This window comes from Balaenoptera physalus (assembly GCF_965194825.1).
Source record: "Balaenoptera physalus genome assembly, chromosome: 7".
In the NCBI taxonomy this organism is placed as follows: domain Eukaryota; kingdom Metazoa; phylum Chordata; class Mammalia; order Artiodactyla; family Balaenopteridae; genus Balaenoptera; species Balaenoptera physalus.
Genome location: NC_138886.1, coordinates 29,109,129 through 29,131,114, shown reverse-complemented (window position 1 = coordinate 29,131,114; position 21,986 = coordinate 29,109,129). Strand labels below are relative to the sequence as shown.

Genomic DNA, 21,986 nt, shown 5'->3' with positions numbered 1-21,986 from the left:
AATAGCAAAGATCAATAAAACTAAAAAGTGGTTCTTTTAGAAGATAAACAAAATTGATAAACCATTAGTCTGACTCATCAACAAAAAAGGAGAAGACTCAAATCAACAAAATTAGAAATGAAAATCGAGAAGTAAAAACTGACATTGCAGAAATACAAAGGATCATGAGAGATTACTACAAACAACTATAGGCCAATGAAATGGACAACCTGGAAGAAATAGACGAATTCTTAGAAAAACACAACCACCCAGACTGAACCAGGAAGAAATAGAAAATATAAACACACCAATCACAAGCACTGAAATTGAAACTGTGTTTAAAAATCTTCCAACAAACAAAAGCCCAGGACCAGATGGCTTCACAGGCAAATTCTATCAAACATTTAGAGAAGAGCTAACACCTATCTTTCTCAAACTCTTCCAAAATATAGCAGAGGGAGGAACACTCCCAAACCCTTTCTACGAGGCCACCATCACCCTGATACCAAAACCAGACAAAGATGTCACAAATAAAGAAAACTACAGGCCAATATCACTGATGAACATAGATGCAAAAATCCTCAACAACATACTAGCAAACAGAATCCAGCAGCACATTAAAAGGATCATACACCATGATCAAGTGGGTTTTATCCCAGGAATGCAAGGATTCTTCAATATATGCAAATCAATCAATGTGATACACCATGTTAACAAATTGAAGGATAAAGACCATATGATCATCTCAATAGATGCAGAAAAACTTTTGACAAAATTCAACATCCATTTATGATAAAAACCCTCCAGAAAGTAGGCATAGAGGGAACTTACCTCAACATAATAAAGGCCATATATGACAAACCCACAGCCAACATCATTCTCAGTGGTGAAAAACCGAAACCATTTCCTCTAAGATCAGGAACAAGACAAGGTTGCCCACTCCCACCACTATTATTCAACATAGTTTTGGACATTTTAGCCTCAGCAATCAGGGACGAAAAAGAAATAAAAGAATCCAAATCAGAAAGGAAGTAAAACTGTCATTGTTTGCAGATGACATGACACTATACATAGAAAATCCTAAAGGTGCTACCAGAAAACTACTAGAGCTAATCAATGAATTTGGTAAAGTAGCAGGATACAAAATTAATGCACAGAAATCTCTTCCATTCCTATACACTAATGATAAAAAATCTGAAAGAGAAATTAAGGAAACACTCCCATTTACCATTGCAACAAAAAGAATAAAATACCTAGGAATAAACCTACCTAAGGAGACAAAAGACCCATATGCAGAAAACTGTAAGACCCTGATGAAAGAAATTAAAGATGATACCAACAGATGGAGAGATATACCATGTTCTTGGACTGGAAGAATCAACATTGTGAAAATGACTACACTACCCAAAGGAATCTACAGATTCAATGCAATCCCTATCAAACTACCAATGGCATTTTTCACAGAAGTAGAACACAAAATTTCACAATTTGTATGGAAACACAGAACACCCCGAATAGCAAAGGCAATCTTGAGAAAGTAAAACAGAACTGGAGGAATCAGGCTCCCGGACTTCAGACTATAACAAAGCTACAGTAATCAATACAGTATGGTACTGGCACAAAAACAGAAACATAGGTCAGTGGAACAGGATAGAAAGCCCAGAGATAAACCCACACACATATGGTCACCTTATCTTTGATAAACGAGGCAAGAATATACAATGGAGAAAAGACAGCCTTTTCAATAATTAATGCTGGGAAAACTGGACATCTACATGTAAAAGAATGAAATTAGAACAGTCCCTAACACCATACACAAAAAGAAACTCCAAATGGATTAAAGACCTAAATGTAAGGCCAGACACCATAAAACTCTTAGAGGAATACATAGGCAGAACACTCTATGACATAAATCACAGCAAGATCCTTTTTGACCCACCTCCTAGAGAAATGGAAATAAAAACAAAAACAAATGGGGCCTAATGAAACTTAAAAGCTTTTGCACAGCAAAGGAAACCATAAACAAGACGAAAAGACAACCCTCAGAATGGGAGAAAATATTTGCAAATGAAGCAACTGACAAAGGATTAATCTCCAAAATATACAAGCAGCTCTTGCAGCTCAGTATCATAAAAGCAAACAACCCAATCCAAAAATGGGCAGAAGACCTAAATAGACATTTCTCCAAAGAAGATATACAGATTGCCAACAAACACATGAAAGAATGTTCAACATCACTAATCAGAATTAGAATAACTAATTAGAGAAATGCAAATCAAAACTACAATGACATATCACCTGACACCGGTCAGAATGGCCATCATCCAAAAATCTACAAACAATAAGTGCTGGAGAGGGTGTGCAGAAAAGGGAACCCTCTTGCACTTTTGGTGGGGATGTAAATTGATACAGCCGCTATGGAGAACAGTATGGAGGTTCCTTAAAAAAACTAAAAATAGAACTACCATATGACCCAGCAATCCCCACTACTGGGCATATACCCTGAGAAAACCGTAATTCAAAAAGAGTCATGTACCACAATGTTCAATACAGCACTATTTACAATAGCCAGGACATAGAAGCAACCTAAGTGTCCATTGACACATGAATGGATAAAGAAGATGTGGCACATATATACAATGGAATATTACTCAACCATAAAAAGAAACGAAATTGAGTTATTTGTAGTGAGGTGGATGGACCTAGAGACTGCCATAGAGAATGAAGTAAGTCAGAAAGAGAAAAACAAATACTGTATGCTAACACATATATATGGAATCTAAAACAAACAACTAAAAATGGTTCTGAAGTACCTAGGGGCAGGACAGGAATAAAGTCGCAGACATAGAGAATGGTCTTGACATGGGGAGGGGGAAGGGTAAACTGGGAGGAAGTGAGAGACGGCATGGAAATATATTCACTACCAAATGTAAAATGGATAGCTAATCGGAAGCAGCTGTGTAGCACAGGGAGCTCAACTCCGTGCTTTGTGTCCACCTAGAGGGGTAGGGTACGGAGGGTGGGAGGGAGACGCAAGAGGGAGGAGATACCGGGATATATGTATATGTGTAGCTGATTCACTTTGTTACACAGCAGAAACTAACACACCATTGTAAAGCAATTATACTCCATTAAAGATGTTAAAAAATAATAAAATAAAATTGATTCTAAAAAAATAATAATTAAAAATAATTAAGTGTTCCTTATATCCACAGTCAAAAAAAGATCACAGTGAATGACAGACATTTTCTGAAATTTCACACCTGAACCAGGGAAATTGGAAGAAACAATGTTTAGTTCTGAGTTTTGAGAAGAGTACCCTTAGGATAAGTCTGAGTAGTGGACAAGTTATGAATTCAAAGGGTTGAGAAAGAAGATTATATTTTTGCTGTGTGTTCATGCAGTGTTACTGATTGGAAAAGTAAAATTGTCATAGATCTCAGGCCTGAGATTCCAAATTCCCTGTTACCTGCAGACATATCCCAGATTTAAGAAGGAAAATGTTAATAAAACAGCATTAGTTGAGTATCATGTTATTCAGTGAGGTGAGCATTGACTCACTCACCTAATTTAATGACCTCACTCCAACCTGGAAAGGAATGCTCAGTGAAGTACAGAAACTCACCAAAAGCCTCAGAGCTCCACAATTCAAACTAAGTTCTTCTAAATCAATAATATTGATATCATGTTGTCCCCAAGGCAACAACATAATATGCTGAATTTGCCATGGTCGACCATGTATTATAGAGAGATAATTATTAGACTCTAAGTTATTTTCATTAAGTATTTATCTTCTTTCTCATGTGTCCCTTACACTTGACCAGCTGTTATCTTCACCTCTTTCCCACCAAACTTCCAACAACACTGATACCTGTTTAGGTATTTATGACATGTAATGAAGCTTGAGCAACATTACCAAACATTTGCCCTGAAAGGAGAGTCTGTCCCTGTTGTTTCTTCTTCACTTGTAAAATCTCTATCAGCGTCTCACATGTAAAATCTAGTCTCTGGTTTTAAACTACTATTAATATTTTCGTAAGTGATCAGTGCCAGTGTGGCCTTATGAAAAAATAAACAGACATTTTTAAGTAAAGCTATGTTGCAAGAGAACACTTCCTCTATCATTTTTTTTTTTACCTCCTTGTGTTCTTCTCAATGCTACTTTTGTATCAAACCCTAATAGAATCAAGTTATTTCTCTTTCCCTTTTGTCTTTCATTCTTTGTCTCTAGCAAATGTAGACTATGACTGAGCTGACACCCGTGCCTTATTCTTTTCTTCAAAAAAGTCTCAGACCGTCACGATCACAGTTGACACATATTTTTTAAGTTATCAATATTAATTTAAACAAAAAATTGAAGATATATTTCTCTGATACTAGAACATAGTTATTTCACTTAATCAAAATCTTCAAAATTCTCTAAGGCATAGGAATGAAAGTGTGATACAGCTGTCTTGATTCTCAGATATTTAAGCTACAATCTGGGCAAATTAAAATCTTAATAAATAATTCAACTGACTGAACTTGCATTCTCCTAGCCAGCTTTGTATGTTTTTATGCTTGTGACAGTTTGAAAACTCATGGATCTTACCCACCAATGGAAGTGCTTTTTTTAAAAAATAGATTTTCACAGAAAACTAAAACCATTCTTCATGGCAATTATTTAGTAACTTTAATGAAGATTGAGGCATTAAGGAAAAGTATCACATACAATTAATTTATGTCTTTGAATATGAAGCATGTCTGTTTTAAATAGCACATTAAAAAAAATCTGTTCTGCCAATCTGTGCATTTTAATTGAAGAGTTTAAATCACTCATATTTCTCGTAATTTCTGAAAAGAGAAGACTTAGTTCTGCCATTTTACTATTATTTTTCTATATATCTTAATGTCCTTTCCCTTATTTCCTCCATTGCTGCCTTATTTTTTGACAAATAAATTTTAATCTACTATTTTAATCCCTTGCTATTTATTTTATTATATATTTTCAAGAATTGTTTTCATAGTGATTTCCCTGGGGAATACAATCACCATCTTAATTTACAATTATCTAGTTAAAATTAACACCAAACTAATTTCAATAGCATATAAATTCTTTGCTCCTATACAGCTCCATATCCCACCTTCCCTTATGCTGATATGATCACAAATTACATATTTATACATTTTTATACATTTTGTGTTCATAAACATAGATCTGTATTTATTACCTTATGCAGTTGTCTTTTAAATCAGATATAAAAAATTTACACATAAAAATGAGTTATACTGTCTCTTATATTTACCTATTATCTATTTACCTTTTTACCTTTCCTGGTGTTCTTTATTTCTTCATGTAGATTCAAGATACTGTTGTTGTATTTTATTTCATTTCTAAGGATTCCTTTTATTATTTTGTGTAGGGCAGGTAGGGTAGCAATGAACTCTCTCAGTTTTGGTTTATTTAGAAATGTCTTGATATCTCCTTTATTTTTGAAGGAGAGTTCTGACAGATACAGAATCCTTGGTTGACAATTGTTTTCTTTTCAAAACTGAATGTGACATCCCACTGCCTTCTGGCCTTCAGTTGATCAGATTCTCTGATGATTAATCAGCTGTTAATATTACTGAGGATCATTTGTATGTCTGAAATGATGATGAGACATTTCCCTCTTCCTATTTTCAAGATTCTCTCTTTGTCTTTAGTTTTTGACCATTTGATTATGATGTGTCTCAGAGTAGATGTCTTTGGGCTTATCTTATTTGAGCTTCTGGATGTATAGATGACAGTATCTTCTCCAAATCTGTAGTTTTCAGGCACTATTTTTTCAAATATTTTTCCTTTTGTATCTTCTCTCCTTGGCGACTCCTATTATGTGTATGTTGGGTACTTAATGGCATCCCACAGATCTTTGACGCTCTGTTCATTTTTCTTTCATTCTGCTCCTCAGATTGGATAACCACAACTGACCAATTTTCAAGTTCACTGATTCTTTCTTCTGCCAGTTCAAATCAGTTTCTGAGCTCCTCTAGTTAGTATTTCATTTTAGTTGTTGCACTTTTCAGCTCCAGAATTTCTGTCTTTATGGTTTCTATCTCTTTATTGGTATTCTCTATTTGATAAGAAATCATTTCTGAATTTTCTTATTTCCTTGAACATATTTATAATAGCTCATTTAAAGTTTTTTTTTAATGAGTTCAATATCTGGGTTTCCACAGAGTCAATTTCTATTGATTCCCTATTTTTTCCATGTACATACTCCATACTGTGTTATTACTTTGAATGTCTCATACATTTTGTTGGGGGACAAAATAAAGTAGCATTGGATTACAAAATAAATATACATTAATACACATGAGTACATACTGAAATGTATCTCTCTAAATGCCTATATTAAAAAAGAAAAAATGATTTCACAATAACCTAATTTTTTACTCTTATAAATTAGAAAACAAATAGCAAATCAAACCCAAGACAAGCAGAAGAAAAGAAATTATTTATATTAGAGGTAAAATAAATGAAAAAGAATATAGGAAAACAATAGAGAAAACCCAACAAAACCAAAATTGAAATTACAGATTAATTTGAGAAGACTTGATATCTTATTATCATCTGCAATCCATGAAACCATTATGTATTTCTTTTTGCTTAGGTCTTTGATTCATGTGTGTATTCTAATTTTCAACATCTTAAATTACACATATTTTGTTTGATTTATACCTAGGTATTTTATGTCTTTTAAGGCTATAGTAAATAGCGTTTAAATTTTTTTCAATTTCCAATTTTTTATTACTAATATAAAAAGTACTTTTGTATATTAACCCTGTATCCTACTAACTTGATAAACTAATCTATTACTTCTAGTAGTTCTATTGTGTATTTATTGAGATTCTTTTCTGTAGAAAACACTGTCATTATGAATACAGATGTTTTTATTATTTGACTTTGTCTTGGTATTATGATGGGAACAATGAACTTTCCAGCTTTCTGCACCTTAAGTGGCAATGGAGTCCTTATTTTCATAGCTTTTGATATGGTCTTTATTTTTTTTTTTTTAGTTTATTAGAACCCAGTAGAAGGCTAGGACAATTTTACCCTTCTATATCTATTAGCTTTCAAAATGAAAATCAAAAGGGATTATTACAGGGATTCCATGTACTGTTCTGTGCCCCACTTCAAAAAGTATTAATGGTAGATTCTTTTCCCTTTGAATTTCCTTCCCCAAGAAGCCTTTCACGTAAGATAGGCAAAAATATACTCACTGAATAGAGTCAAAAGCTCTCTTGAAGAGAATATTAGTAAGATGTGTGTTTCTAGAGACAGAAGATTTGAAGATAGCAGTAATCTCTGCTGACAGCAAATGAGAAGGGCCCTACCAATAAAACAGTGACATTAGACAGGAAAAGACAGATCCAAACAAAGGAAATCTCTGCCTGGGTTGTAAGAAGATAATAAATTAAGGCAACCTATGTGTGGTCTAGGAAGTTGAATTAGAGTGATGGGGAAATAGAAACATACAATCCCTTTCTTAATTCTGTACCTTTTACATGGCTCTTCCTCAGGGTAGGTAATATGTAAAGAAAGGAGTGTGTGTGTGTTTGTGTGTGTGTGTGATGGAAAGCCTGGTTAATAAGAGAATACCTAATCCAAGAACAGGGCCAGCTATATGGGCATGCACCTGTACAGTCACTCAGGACTCTGTGATCAGTTTAATGCTCTTCTGTCACTTTCTGAAATTCTTATTAAGTTTTAAATGAAGGAATCTTGCATTTTCATTTTATATTGGGCCCTACAACTTATCTGGACAATCTTGTACAGGACATATGAAGAGATATCAGTTTATACCTGTGAATACTAAATCAATTTCTTTCACTTTTATCAACCTGAGGACTCGATAAAAAGTTCTGAGCATTGTCTGGCGATTTTCTATACAATGGAAGAGAAAGAGAGGTTATACTAAGGGGGTGTAGAGAATTGCTATATAGTTACAAATAGTTTTTTTTTCATATTAAGTTTCAGATGCCATTCTGCAGACAGTTAGACTTAGCTATGTTCAACTTTAGGGACCGCCTTTCTCCTTTTTCTACTTCTTCTGCCATTATTTCATGCAATAAACATTTGCACTGGGCATTCCCAAAAGTAGGCATTTTTTTGATCGATACACCTGCATGTTCTTTCACTGAACACCCACAGGATCAAATGGCCTGATGTACAATATGCCAGCTGATTATCAAGTTGATGCCATTTGAGTTTTTACTCAGTTAATAAGCTATTTTCCTCAAGATCAGAATTTAAGAAATATTCTATAGTCACTCTGAAGATATGTGGCATTTAGCATGTCACTTTCAAGTTCTCAAAACTTCAATTTTCTGAGGACCTAATACTCCAACACAATTGGGAGGTTAAAATAAGCTTCCCAGAAACGTCTTCAACAACTGGCACTCTGTTTATAAAACATGGCACTCTTAATTAGCTGGCACTGTATATTAAAGCAAGTCAAATTGTATATTAAAGCAAGTCAAATTAAGGCTACTGAGAAGGATTGGGGAGGAAGCAATCATCACACTAATCACACTACAGTGGGAAGAGCAGTAGTATAGGTGTCATGCTGACTGTGATTTAAATCCTTTCCCATCACCACTACCACAGGGTACCTCCATTTCTTGTCTGTAAAACAAGGGAAAATGCACAAATGGAACAACACCTGTATTAAAAATATTAATCCCCTTATCCTTAATAGGATGCCTAAAGATTTTATGTATTTGCATAGCCATCATCACTGCTATACCTGAATATTATTTGTCAGCCCTTTGATTCTTCCTATACTTCATTTTACTATTTTTTAATGCATTAAGTATTTTTCATGTTGTTGTTCTATTTTCTCTAATGTAAGCTACTCAGATAACTTTTGGAGAATTTGGAGCAACAAAAACAAAGTGAATTAATTAGATAAGAGACCCTCAACTTTGTGGATGATACAAAATGCAATTTAGATATCTAACATTGACCTCTCTTAGAATGAACAATTTTCAATATCTGGAATGTTGAAATTTAGCATTTAATAATTACAGCAAGGTAAAATGGTGTTAAATGTGTATAAGCACTTTCATTTAATGTATGCACATATTTAAACAGAAAGCCCCAAAGAATGCATACTTTAGATGTTTTGAGAAAAAAATATTTTTGTTCAGAAATGCTTAGCATCCCCAAATATCCAGGTAGTTATCTCCAACATATAATTTTTCTTAAAATAAATTACCTTTGAATTTGTTCGAAATTCTATAACACAGATACAGTTATGGGACTGAAATAAAAGCCTAACAAGGTAGCTCAATCATACTAAATAACAGCTCATAAAAAAAGGCATGCTCTTGTCTCACTTTCAATTAAAATCACAGTTTGATTTCCTAATTTCATTCCTGTAGCTAATATTTCCTTAGAGACAAATATCTACTATCCCCTAGGCTAATCTGCTCTTCCTCCCAACAAATTATCTGATCTCAGATGTCACTTAGTAAATATAAATACCATTTTATATATGTTTTCAAACACTACTTAGCAGTGTTTAGTTTATCAAAAAATGTTTGGAGTAGCATCAGGGATTCAGTTGCCTTCCTCTAAGGCTATATTTAGCATAATTAAAATAAAAGCAATGAAATAAAATGCAAAAACTAGCATCTTAGCACTGAAATTTCATTAACTAACTTATCTTGACGAAGTTTTCTAACCTCTGTGTTTCTTATTTGTGAAAAGCAGGTTTTACTGATTAACAGTCAACTATGGCCTCTATTGTTTTGGGTGTGTTGACCTGAAACAAATAAACTGCCAGATATTTCTCCATCAAAGACGGGTTTATTTGGGATCAGTACAGAATTGCATCTTGGGGTCTGCAACCATGGGAAGCCATGTGCAAGTCCCCACATAGCAAGGGAAGGAGAACATTTTCTTAGAGGAGAAAAGGAAGTTGAGAGGGCTACAGTATACAGATTCCAAGGCTTTTCATTGGCTTAGTCCTTGCCAGGAAAGAATAGGAATCTTTCGTCTTCCTTTTGGGCTCTGCTATCATTGCAGGGCATGAGAGCACACCCTTCTGGTTTACCAACTCTATTTAATTCAGATTTCTGTTTATTAATTTTTCACTGGTAGGTGTTACCCCCAAAATATTAGGTGATGAAGTATTTTTAGGGAGAAATGACTGAAGGCCAAGGTCACATCACAACTGCTTTTACAAATTGCAAGCTGTATGCTTCTGTGATTATAGAATACACACACACACACTATGCACCCATTTTACTACGGTTCATGAAAACCAAGTAAAGAAGCAAAGTACCTAAATGTCATATTCCCCTATTTTTGTTTCATTCCTTTCTGTGATTTGCAGACATTCCCCGTCTGAAAGAGTTTCCAAGGCCTGTTAATCACAGTTCAAGAGCAACAGTGGTCAGTTGCCCTTTCTACATGAGCAACTTACTCTTTTAATTGACAAGAGACCTAATGAAATAGGAAGGATGGAATACATAGTAAAGAAGACTTATTTCCTCAGATGATCACTTTATGAGATAACAATCAGATTTCAAATTCAAAACCAGAGACCTCATTTTTACCTTTATTCTTACTTGACAATGTAGAATTTATCTCTTTTAATGGCCCTTTTCATTTTGAAGGTTCTCTTCCCTTAGATTTCACAATTGAAACCTGTCCTAATTCTACTCAATCTTTCTGAAAAACTCTTCCTTACTCCCACTCCTGAGTCAGCTCAGCATGCTCAGAGTGTACGTGTATGTACATATATGAATATATATACACATATGCATACATATATACACATATAGGTATATATACATAAACATGCATATGTGTGTTTGTATACATAAATATGCACTTTGAAGATGTATGATAACTATATTTAATATATATGTATGTATATATATACATATGTGTATGTGTATATATGTATATATATATATATATATATATATATATATATATATATATATATATATATATATAAAATCTTTCTGAGTTCTGCCCTCAGTCTTTGTCTTCTCAACTTTCATACATTCTTTAGTCCAAATCTATATTTGCAGCACCACAATCTCTACTCAGTGAGAAGGGGTTGCCTAATTGGCAACTTATCCACAAAATGCAACAGATGTCAAAAAGTTAATATGACATCATCTTCCCTGCACTCCTCCTCCCCCACAATCTGCTTTTTCTCCTTTGCTCAATAGTCTGATCACCTATTACAATAGAATGTATTAAAACCTGTTAATTAATATCATTATTTTAGACACATCCCTCTTAGTAATTTGTCATCAACCCAATCCAATATTATTTGCAAATATATCGTGTTTTACATGGTTTCCCTTGTCCATTTCCTACCTTAAGTCAACATTTTATTACCTTTGTTGGACTATTAACATAGCCTTCTTAAGATATCTCTGGTTCCAATTTCTGTCCAAACTCCATCTCCACCAGCCAATCATTCCTCAAATTAAGTTGAAGCTATCTTTATCTGACTTGAAAATCTGATCATATTTTTGCTATAATTAAAACTCAATACACACACATTCAGATGTCATTTAATGGTTCCCAATTCTTTTAAATTGTATCCATGGCTATTTATATGTGACTCAATTGTTCTCGATTGTAGATGCGCAATATGTTTTAACATAACTTTCTCAATAATTGACAGGACAAGTAGAAAAATATTAGTAAGGATACAAGTTATATTAAAAATACTCTCAAACAAATTACCCTAATTAATGTTTACAGGATAATACACCTAATAGCTGGCAAATACACATTATTTTTAAGTGCACACAGAACTTTCACCAAGGAAGTTTTTTTTTTTTATTACGGTCTTACATAGTATAACTTTTGACTATAAAGACATTTAATTGGAAATTAATAACAAATATAAATTTGGAATATTCGCTATTTGGAGTTAAACAACACACTTCTATATATCTCATGAGTCAAAAAAGAAACCACAAAGAAATTGAAAAATACTTTGAGTTGATTAATTATTATATAATCAATGCAACATATCAAATTATATGACAGTGGAAACACAACATTTTTACATTTGTGGAGTGGATTTAAAACACTGCTTAGTGTGGAAATTACAGCTTTAAATATCTATATAAGAAAAGAAGAAGATCTTTAATTTTGTTAAGTAGAAGAAAATAATAAAGTAAGACTAGAAATCAATGAAATAAATAACACATGAACAATAAAGAAAATTACTAAGACAAAAGCTAGTTCTTTGAACCCTTACTAAGGTGATAATCTCGTAACAAAGAATAGTGAAAGAAAGAGAGAGAGAGGAGAGACAGTGAGAGAGAAAGAAAGGAAGGAAGGAAAGGAAGGGAGGGACAGAGGAGGAAGGAAGGAAGGAAGAAATAAATTTCATTATGAAGTGAAAGTGTGTATACCACTACAATTTTTTCAGACATTAAAAGAATATGAAGAAATATTATGAACAACTTTATGTCAATAAATTCTACACTTAGCTATAATAAACAAAATCTTTGAGAAACAGCTTACCAAAACTGACTGAAGGTAAAATAGAAAATGTGTTTCACCCTACATCTATTCAATACAGTTAATTCATATTTAAAAACCTTCCCACAAAGAAGTTTATTTCATTAAAAGGAAACATTATCTTCTCAAAAAGACATTTTTTAAGAAAGTTAAAAGGCAAACCATAGACTAGAAGTAATTATTTGCATTATATGTATCAGACAGAGGACTTATATCCAGAATATATGAAGAATTCTTATAACCCAATAATAAGGAAACAACACCCCAAACTTCAATAGTTACTTCACAAAAGAATAAATACAAATGACTAATAAGCACAAGGAAAGATGCTTAATATCAATTATTATCAGAAAAAATGCTAATTAAAATGACAATGAGATATTTCATTACCACAAGAATTGCTAAAAGAATAAAGACTGGAATATCAAATATTGTTGAGATTGCTGAGCACCTGGAACTCTAATACATCACTGATAGAAATGTAAAGTGGTGCAACTACTTTGACAAACAGTTTACTAGTTTATTTTAAAGTTTACGCATTCACAAAACATGTAACCCAAGGGTTCCATTCCTAGGCATTTATGCAAGCTAAAGACAAACATATGCCCACAAAAAGACTTGTAAGCAATTGCTCATAAGATCTTTACTGATAGTAGCAAAAAAACAAAACAAAACTGGAAATAATTTAAATGTTCATCAAAAGGTGAATTGAAGATTTTGATATCATATTTGTGTGTGGATGATATCCTACCCTTACTTTATGCTTGCCTTTACTGGTGAGCTTTCCCATTCATAATTTTCTTGATTCTAGTTGTGGCTTTTTCTGCCTAGAGAAGTTCCTTTAGGATTTTTTTTGTAATGCTGGTTTGGTGGTGCTGAAGTCTTTTAGATTTTGCTTGCCTGTAAAACTTGATTTCTCCATCAAATCTGAATGAGAGCCTTGCTGGGTAAAGCATTCTTGGTTGTAGGTTTCTCCCTTTCATCACTTTAAATATGTTGTGCCACTCCTTTCTGGCCCTCAGAGTTTATGCTGAAAAATCAGCTGATTACCTTATGGGGGTTCCCTTGTATGTTATTTGTTGCTTTTCCCTTGTTGCTTTTAATATTTTTCCTTTGTCTTTAATCTTTGTCAGTTTGATTAATATGTGTCTTGGCATGTTCCTCCTTGGGTTTTTCCTGTTTGGGACTCTGCACTTCCTGGACTTGAGTGAGTGTTTCCTTTCTCATGTTAGGGAAGTTTTCAGTTATAATCTCTTCAAATATTTTCTCAGACCTTTTCTCTGTCTCTTCTCCTTCTGGGACCCCTGTAATTCGAATGTTGGTGCATTTAGTGTTGTCCCAGAGGTCTCTGAGACTGTCCTCATTTCTTTTCATTCGATTTTCTTTATTCTGTTCCATGACAGTGATTTCCACCATCCTGTCTTCCAGCTCACTTATCCATTCTTCTGCCTCAGTTATTCTGCTATTGATTCCTTCTAGTGTATTTTTCATTCCCGTTATTGTATTGTTCATCTCTGTTTGTTTGTTCTTTAAATCTTTTAGCTTTTCATAAACTGGATGGCCCAGTCTTTGAGTCCACTCCTCTTTTCGCATGATTCACCTACTTCATTTTGACAATCTTCTGGAATTAACAGCTTGGTTAGTGGACTCAGTGTATGTGTATCTTGAACTTTTTTTCAATTTTGGACTCTGCTCTTGGATTAATAAATCTGGCCAGCTCTTTAGGTGCTGGTAAGAGATAATGCCCAAATCTAATTTATCTCCTCCATAGAAAGAGAAATAGATCGTCACTGTAAATATTGTCAAAGGTAGCAAAATGGATCAGGCCAAAACTGTATAAGAAAATATTTTAAATCAAAACAAAAATCTAAGCATCAACAGGAATTTTCTTATTTATAAGACTGGAAAGCAAGGATATTAAGATTGGAGTCTTAGACTCCAATGAGGTGGGCATTTTTGAAGTCTATTATACTGGAAGAGTCTCCTAGTTTAGTGATATATGAAACCTCTTTCTACATTAATGTGAGACTGTTGAAACAAGTGCAGGTCAGACACACAATAGATGTGCTAGGAAGAAACTTTGGAAGCATCATTTAGAAGCAGTTGTCTGGACAGAAGTCCCCCACGTATCAAACCATATTTAGATAAGATTACCTAAGAAATTAAGATTCATCTAGGAAGTAGGCATAAGGAAAATTAATGAAAGAACCATATTATTTTTATTATGCCACTGATTTTAGATGGCATATTGAGATCATTTATGTTAATGTGAGGATTATAGGTTTGTATTTACCAAAAATATCAAAACTGTCCATTTCTGTCCATTTTATCACTAAGTGCTATTAAAGAGAGAATTCCACTTATGCAATCTTAGAAAGAAAATTTAAAACTTATTCACTTGGACCTTTATTTTTTTCTCTAATCCCACAAGTACACACAAGGACATAAACAGTGTGTTTAACTCCATTTCCATGTGAGACAGTTTTTAAATTTATAAGGTTTAATTTATTTAATCATGTTCCTCACCCAGCTTTCTCTGCCGCATACTCCCTCCAACAGTCAGTCTCTTCTGTATTTATGTGGGAACAGCAAACATCAGAAATGTACTGCCTACATAAATAAAAAAGGTACTAGGTAGGTAGCAGTTAGAAAACAGAAAGTTGAGAGTTCCTGAGAATTGAAGTATTTCACAATCTAAATATTCATGGAAGAGCCCTCTTGGTTTCTGTATAATTGGCGTAACCTGTTTTAACATTTATGTGATTGTCCTTGCCCTAGATTTCACTCGTTAATGTTAGAGAATAGTGTTTTTGATGAGCAGGCTGCTGTTTCTGGTTAAGTTTTATCAGCTAAGATGCCATTTCATGTTTTAAGTTAAAGAAGTCACAGTCAATAATTTTATAACAGTCAGCATATCCTTCTTAACAGGAGATTAAAGAATAAATCACTTCCATTGATTAACAATATGTTTTTGCTTTAGTAAACCAAATCTTTGGATCTTTGATTACACTTTTAAATATTTCTGAAGTGTTAAAAAAAGCTATGTTTTGTAATTAAATTTTTAAATGCAGAGAATATTATCCAGTTTTACTTTAAATATGATCCAAAGGTCTTTCAGTGGTTTTGTCTCCAGTACAACTCAGAATGGCTTTACATATAACACATATGCTTGATTTAAGGCCTATACTAGTTAAAATTCCTGCCTGTGCTATCTCTTTTTGACCATGAGTAGCTGTGAGCTAATGCCAATTTTATTTTCTATTTCCATTAACTATCCTACCTCTCAAATGGACAAAAATAAATGGGAAAATTGAAATCTAGAAAAGTTGTATTTCTAAGTTGAGTCAACAGATACTCACATTAACCTTTTCATGCCTAAGCAAACATTTTGTTATATTTATACAATCCTTTCTCTATATTATAGCTTTGATTTTGTAGACTTGTATGTTTTATTAAGCAGATATCCATCACAGAGAGATCATCACAGGTAACAGGTCTAAAATTAATAAATTAAGTTAAATTTACATCTTTGAAAAGAAATGAAACAAAATAACGCATGCAAAAAGGATAAAATTACAATAATATAGAATTACAACATAAACAGAATACCTATCTGAACAAAATTTGCTTTGCAATTAAAAAGATTGCAGACTCCAAACCATAAAAACTTAACAAATATCAGTACACACCACTGGGAGATACCAGTTTCTCACCCACCTAACAAAAGTTGAAAATTATTGCTATTACAAATGTTGAAGAGGAGGTGAAACAAGAGCATTTCATTCACTTCTGGCAGGAGTGTTAAGTCCAGCCTCTTTGTGAAACAGATTGGTATTGTCATCCATTGTAGAAAATATGTATGTTCTATCAATGAGCAGTTGAACTCCTATGAGTGTTATCATAGGGCAGTGTTTCTCATATTTCATTAATTACTTGGGGATCTTGTTTAAATTGAGATTCAAACTTATTAATTCTGGGTGGATTCTTAGACAGCACATTTCTACCAACTGCCCAAGTGATGCTGATACTTCTACACAGATCACACATTGAGTTGCAAGGCCCAAGACAAAATAATGCACATTTTGTACAAAGATACATATAAAATATTTATGTCTATATTTTTCATAAAAGACAAAAACTGAAATCCATACCAGTGCCCATCAAAAGTGAATTTGATAAATTATGGTGTATTCAAAGAAGTGAATACTGCACAGCAATGAAAATTAAAATGTGATAAGTTCACACAACTAATGGTGAAAGGCAAAAAAGCCACAATTATTTCATTTATGTTGAGGACCTTAACAGACAATACTATATTATATGGTATAGAGATTTCATTAATGCATCATAAAACTATGTATTAATAATACAAGGAACTATTTACCGTAAAATGATGATAGTGTTTACCTAAGCTAACTTTTATGTTAAAAGAAAGTATTATGACTAAAATAGTACATACAAGGACTTTCTGGAATGTTAATAATATTCATATTAAACATAATTTAAAGTAGTACATCCATGTTGTATGTTCTTTTACCTATGTGTGTTTTATTTCACAAAATTGAAAATAATATAAGAAATGCAATGTTATCAAAGAAGAAATGATAAAGCAACAAAAATAAGTTTAATTTAAAAAGAAGAATTAATATAAGGAACAAAATGGAAAAACTTACCTAAAAATAATAATAGAGGCAACAGTTTACAATAAATATCCTAAACATCTGAATTAATAATATAAATTGATAGTTTGAGAAAATCACACAAAATGAGCAAAAAGAGAAAATGACTGAAGTGTAATTAGAAACTATTATAGACACGAAGAACAGACAACAGAAATCTAGAGTAAACTTTACCAATATCGTTAACAAAATAATCTATGCATTTAACACATTTAATAATCTATGCATTTAACACATTTAACACAAATTGAACCTTAATAAAAATTACTTGGAAATAGAGAAGTAAAATAATAAAATACTGGCAGTAAGTACAGAATCAATCAAGTTAAAGATGGAATTAAAAACTGAAAAAATAAAGTTAGTTGTGGTAGCAAAACAATGTATTTATTTACTATAATACAGTTTCTGAAATATAAAACAGATGATGTAAAAGTAGTTTGTTGATAATAGCTTGGGTAAATCTTTTCATAACTTTCTAGGAAGAAGAGGAATTTCAGGTAGATAGGGGAAAAAGGCATCTAGCATCAGTTTTGTTCTTCATCATAACAGATTTGTGACATCAGGTGTTCCTTACTCTCTGTGGTTCATTGTTCATTTGTGACCCTTCTACATTTTTCTTTCTATCACTGGGGAGGAGCTTAGAAATAAATGTCCCAGAATCACTTTCCATGTTTACTTCTGGGTTAGAGTCTGTCAATGAGAGGAACTTGCTCAAGAGGCAAAAGCCCTTATTTTCACTGATAGTTACAGGCACAGAGAAAGTTCTTGCAGTCACCTGAACCAGTGCTGTGGACAGCTGAAGCAGTTTGTGGCAGCTTTCCTCCTATTTTCGAAATTCACAGCAGTTTGGAAGAAAGTTACTATCATTTGCTGCTTCTGTTCTGCAGGCAGCTGGGATACTGGAGGGTGACGCCACTAAGAGTGTGGTGTTGTTAGCAACTGAGATGACCTGCTGTTGCTTCACCTCAGCCTTCTCACCTACTCATCCTTCCTGTGCTGTGTAAAACTCTAATTTCCTGTGTTAGAACTCTTTCTACTACAAACATTTACAGTAACTTCTGCTTTCCTGCCTGAACTCTGACTGGTTCGATTATTTCTTCATTCCTATAATTGAGATGCTGAGAAAAATTTTACTTAATGTTATAAAAGTAACCACTGGTAAAACTAGACTACAATTCTTCTAAATTATGGAGGAATGGGGGTCAGAGGAGATGGAAAAACGTCAGACAAAACAAATATATATTTAAGTATTTATATTTAAATGTCACATGAACATATTGAAGCAAAATAGATGGGTAAAGATATGAGGCTAATGCCCAATAGAAAGATATCATAGATTAAAATCTTAATATTGGACACAGCTAAATACAATTCAAAATTTATTAGATAAGACCAATCAGTTTATTATATAATATTGAAGAGTAAAAATCTTCAATGATACCATGTACCATTCTGAATATTAGTCCATGCCATTAAAGAAGAGCACAAAACAGCAAAAATTCATTGTTATATATCAAGTTATATATAATATGTTTATTTGTTGGTATAATATATATTATTATAACATATTATCTTATAAATATTAGGAGACAAATGTATCATTATTTGGAGGAAGCATGGGGACTTTTATACCTAGAAATAATGTTAAGAAATATATGAAAATATTTTTAAAACATAAGAGCTTGTTAAGTTTGTTGGTTACCAATAAATATACAACCCAATAATTTCCCTATGAAGAAACAGTGACATAAATATAATAGAAGAAATAGAATATAATGAAAATGATACTTTATATCCATATATTATGCATTATGCATATATTGTGCAATATATAAACATACGATAGAAAAAATGATTCCATTAATGGTAGCATAATGGCCACAATAACATCAACACAACATGGTGGAATTATGAGATATGTGTAGTTTTTATATAAAGAAAATTGTAACTGTGCTACATTAGTGAAACCTGGAATAATAGACATATGCCTGATTTCTGGTTATGTAAGGCTATTAACTCTACTATGTATTTTATGTTTGAGAATTTAATTTAATCACAATGAAATAATAAGCAACAACAGAATTGTTATGAAGTTGAATGTTAAATTTATTTGAAATTAAAAGAATCATATAAATAGCCAGGAAAATTCTGGAAGTCGGAGGGGTATAAGGAAAATTACATTAATATTGAGTGCTGATAGGAGTATAAATTCATACAAATTCTCTGAAGGCAATTTGGCAAAACCCATCACTTTTAAAATATAATTTAACTAATCTGGTTGTAGAGATTTAGCCTTTACATTTTTTTTTCATGAGTTCATACACACGCGTGCACACACACACACACACACACACACACACACTCCAACATTATTCCAATCTGGAAACAATGGTTACAACAAATAGGTTTATCTATACAATGAAATCACATTTAACTGTTAAAAGAACCTAGTAGATGCATTAGCATTGACATGGGAAGTACCAATATATTAAAAAGAAACAAGCTGCAGAGAATAAGTCTAGAGTGAATCGTTTCTTCTTAAAATAAATAATTTTATGTGTTTATAATATGTGTACATTAAGAACTTGGAAGTAGATACATTATACTATTAACAGTGGATGTTTATGCCTTTTGGGTTATTTGTGAGCCTTACTTTCAACTGTAGGCTTTTCTGTATTATCTGAATTTTTCAACTTCGTTTTACTTTTGTAATCAGAAAAATCAAGCCATTTTTAAAGAAAGATATAAGTTCCATATTAGCTGTTTCGGTTGATTACAGAAAGAATTTTATATATCCCAGATTTATTGAAGCTTGAAGTAGAGAAAATAGGAGAATGCAATTACACAGGAACTTCTATATCCTATTGTTTTGTTTACCTTGTATAGTGTATTGAAATGGAGAACTATGGTTACAATGAAAATGAATCCTGTGAGACAGTCATTTTGTGGATAGATTTATTTTTATGGTTTTCTTCATGTTTGAAGGGGGAAAAGACATAAGATGAGAATGGGAACAATAAAATATCTCATTCTGTACCTTCTTTTATTGACAGGTATAAGTAATACCTTATGTTTACATATCACCTATTTTAGAGAGTGAAGTATGTTTATGGGCACCATTTCATCATCAGAACATTCCTATGCCTGCATGCAGGAACCCACAAGCTGACCATCTGAATAAATTCAGTCAAACAATTGTCTAATAACAGCTAATTTTAAAAAAATCCCTTGTCAATTAAATCCAGTTAATTTATTTTCTCATTTCATTAATTGGTTGTCTGGTTTGATATTATAACCAGATTTTAATATTGTGCAAAGTTGTGCTATAATAGGGTAAAACTGGCACAATCTCTCTATTTTTTAAAAATATCTTTAGCAAATTCAAAAATAGAGTCACATTGAAGTCCTAGTACAGGAAATTGTCCATAATTCCTCATTGTACAAAACCTGATTGCCTAAATTTTTGAGATTCATGACATTCTGGAAGATTTACATTAGGTAAAGCATCTAATTCTTAATCTCCCAATCATTCTTTAATTTAGTACTTAATAACTATTGAGAACCTACTATAAACTTTGGACATGCAAAAATGAACACAATCTTTCAAGGAATACAGTCTATTGGATACATGAAGAGTATATAATAAGATGAAAATGAATATGAATTGGTAGTTCTAAGAAAACTACCTACCTATTAAATCAAGAATAACCTGAACAAAAAGGGTAGAAAAGGCATTGTAGTAAACAGGTAGTATCTTTTGGGAAAGAACAAAACAGTTAAATAGCCTGACAAAATCAGTATCTATCTGTTGGTTGGAACAGAAGTTGAGTAGACAAAGTGGCAGGCGATGCTGATGCTCAGGAGTTATTCTTATATACCATGCTTAACCAGTATCCTTAGGGAAGCCGTTGAAACAGAGGAGTGGCTCAAACTTGAGTGAATAGAATGGAATGGTGTTAGTATCACTGGAGATTGTGATCAGACTAGAAACCATAAACCATTACCTTTGGCAATATACATTTCTCAGAATTAATCCTGCACAAGGCAGGGTGATAAAAGTTGAAATCACAGGCTCTGGACCCTAATCTCTTGGCTTTGCTGGGTCCTGGCAAACTGTGTGTCCAGTTTGTGTGATCATTAGGCAATTCATTGTTTTATTCTCTCTGTGTCTTAGGTTCCTCATCTATAAAAATATTAGTCATGATAGTGCTTCATAGAGTTATTATAAGAATTTAATCAATGTATGTAAAACAGTGCAGTATCTCAATAAATGTTAACAGTTTTATCTGTCTTGTCTTATTCTCCATTTTAAAATATGGTTTAGTCATATACCTTTCTTTACAGTAAATTCCACTTTCTTGTCAGGGAGCTACATACACTGGCATGCTACTTTCTTAATATTCTTTTTCTTCACTCTCTTAGAAGCACTTTGTAATCCTATGGTTAGTATTTTGTTATTTAATCTTCCACCCCATGTGAAAGTCTCATACTGCTAGTTCCTAATATTTTTTCCCTATGACTGGTGCAAATGCTTGGAGGAAAGTGTGGTCAAAGCAAGACTGGTTTAGCCCATATTACAATGAATCCTTGCTAGGCAACAAAGGAGTCTTGAAGACCCATGAGATAGGAGGGAGGGGGTTCTGACTCTAGGGACCAAGATTGTGTCAAATCTTAGCTCACAAAGTCACAGCTAAAGGATGAGTTTATTACTGGTTTTATTTCAGTTTCAGTCCAGACTGACTCAAGAATCATTATAAACAAAGGACTTAGACAGTGGAGAATCAGGGTTAACTTTGGAATGG

The 21,986-nt window shown here is 32.9% G+C and overlaps 1 long non-coding RNA gene across 1 annotated transcript in view; it reads left to right on the top strand.

Annotated features, from left to right (window-relative positions):
- Positions 1-21,986, top strand: part of LOC309665092 — a 204,820-nt gene that overhangs the window by 54,993 nt on the left and 127,841 nt on the right. The gene's annotated exons all lie outside the window — the stretch shown is intronic.